Genomic DNA, 2,500 nt, shown 5'->3' with positions numbered 1-2,500 from the left:
TTAGGGCAGTGAAAAGGAAGGGGTGTGTGTGTGTGTGTGTGTAAGAGTGTGTGTGTGTGTGTGTAAGAGTGTGTGTGTGTGTGTGTAAGAGTGTGTGTGTGTAAGAGTGTGTGTGTATACACCTTTTTGATGGATAATATTCTGTTTCCAGGACAATGCACCAACTCTTGCCTCATCAGCTCTTTTGAAGTAGAACAGTTCATGCAAATGACCTGATCAGTGTGTGTGTGTGTGTGTGTGTGTGTGTGTGTGTGTGTGTGTGTGTGTGTGTGTGGAGGGGGTTCTTATCAGTTTCCCCCAAACAAAGGTGGACACACCACCCCACACCCACCAGGCACACACACTCACATACACAAATTATAAAATATAGTGGTTAAGGTGTTCGACTACTGATCGGAAGGTTATTGGTTCGAATCCCAGGTCCACCAGGTTGACACTGCTGGGCCCCTGAGAAAGGCCCTTAATTGCTCAGGTGTATAAACTAAAAAAAAAGTCCCTTAAAAAAAGTCACTCTGGATAAGAGAGTCTGCTAAATGCTGTTAATATAAATGTAAATATACTAATACTAAATGTGTGTGTGTGTGTGTGTGTGTGTGTGTGTGTGTGTGTGTGTATGTAATGAGGTCAATCAGTGAGGTCATGACACACACACACAAGCCATCTGTAATGAGCAAATAACAGCTTTATGGATCTTTAAGTGTGATGGAGCTCCATTTGGAGGTGTGTGTGAAATAAGGAGGTGTGTGTATGTTAAGAGACACGAATAAACACATCAATGCCTGGATTTGTGTTACAGAGTGTATTATGGAGTATGATATAGAGTGTGTTACAGTGTGTTATTGAGTGTGTTACAGTGTGTTATTGAGTGTGCTACAGTGTGTTATTGAGTGTGTTACAGTGTGTTATTGAGTGTGTTACAGTGTGTTATTGAGTGTGTTACAGTGTGTTATTGAGTGTGCTACAGTGTGTTATTGAGTGTGTTACAGTGTGTTATTGAGTGTGTTACAGTGTGTTATTGAGTGTGCTACAGTGTGTTATTGAGTGTGTTACAGTGTGTTATTGAGTGTGCTACAGTGTGTTATTGAGTGTGTTACAGTGTGTTACAGAATGTGTTATAGAGTATAATAAAAAGTGTGTTATAGAGTGTATTATGGAGTATGATATAGAGTGTGTTACAGTGTGTTATTGAGTGTGTTACAGTGTGTTATTGAGTGTGCTACAGTGTGTTATTGAGTGTGTTACAGTGTGTTATTGAGTGTGTTACAGTGTGTTATTGAGTGTGTTACAGTGTGTTATTGAGTGTGTTACAGTGTGTTACAGAATGTGTTATAGAGTATAATAAAAAGTGTGTTATAGAGTGTATTATGGAGTATGATATAGAGTGTGTTACAGTGTGTTATTGAGTGTGTTACAGTGTGTTATTGAGTGTGCTACAGTGTGTTATTGAGTGTGTTACAGTGTGTTATTGAGTGTGTTACAGTGTGTTATTGAGTGTGTTACAGTGTGTTATTGAGTGTGTTACAGTGTGTTACAGAATGTGTTATAGAGTATAATAAAAAGTGTATTATAGAGTATGATATAGAGTGTGTTATAGAGTGTTACAGTGTGTTACAGTGTGTTATAGAGTGTTATAAGGTTCAGTGTTATGTCTACACACATACTCTCTCACACACACACTTACACTTCTGGGCTCTATCCCAAAAACTACAGTTTTCCAGATCCAGTAAATGTTCTAATAAGAACGTCGGCCATTTTAAGACGCTTCAGTACAGCTGAAGCTCACACACACTCTCAGAATCCTCACTCTGTTAAGTGTCTTCTGACTGTTAGAAGTTCACACTATGAAGTGAACCATTCACGCAGGAGGAGACCATAGCAAGTTTATCTCAACTGGAAGCCAATAAGTAGTCAACATCAAAAAACACCAAAAATCTTAAAGATGCCTTAAACACACACACACACACACACACACACACACACACGCACACACACACACACACGCAGGTCATTCTAATTGAGAAACTCTGAAGTTTCAGAGTTTCAGTAAGACACCTGAGCAGGTGAGTCGCTCTCCAGAAAAAAATGCTTCACATCACTCAGATATTCTGTCATATGAGCTAACAGCTAGCAGGTCCTGACAAGAACATCAAAGCCTAGCTCACTAAACTCCAACTGGAGATGCTCAGTACCATTTAGCTGTGGTACTAATGGCTTTGAGAAATCCTCAGTTACCAGGACCAGGCATGACCTAAACATTCCAGACTTCACACTGTTCCAGTAGCAAAACCCAGCAGAACCTGGTAACTCCACATTTGTCTGGAACTGAAACACAATTTAAATGATAAAGGACTAGATGTTCCTCAGTGGCTTTCTGCTGAAGTTCTCTTTGTTCCAGCTACAGAAAACACCTGAGGCAGGCAAAATTTAAATGAACTCCAGCTTCTAGGAGATAACAGTTCATGCTGGTCAAACATCAAACATGCACAAATCATCTAATACA

General features: G+C 39.7%; 1 protein-coding gene across 1 annotated transcript in view; it reads right to left on the bottom strand.

Annotated features, from left to right (window-relative positions):
* Positions 1-2,500, bottom strand: part of skia (v-ski avian sarcoma viral oncogene homolog a) — a 35,595-nt gene that overhangs the window by 31,338 nt on the left and 1,757 nt on the right. The gene's annotated exons all lie outside the window — the stretch shown is intronic.

This window comes from Tachysurus vachellii, chromosome 11, assembly GCF_030014155.1.
Source record: "Tachysurus vachellii isolate PV-2020 chromosome 11, HZAU_Pvac_v1, whole genome shotgun sequence".
Taxonomy (NCBI): Eukaryota; Metazoa; Chordata; class Actinopteri; order Siluriformes; family Bagridae; genus Tachysurus; species Tachysurus vachellii.
This window is presented reverse-complemented; position numbering and strand designations above follow the sequence as displayed.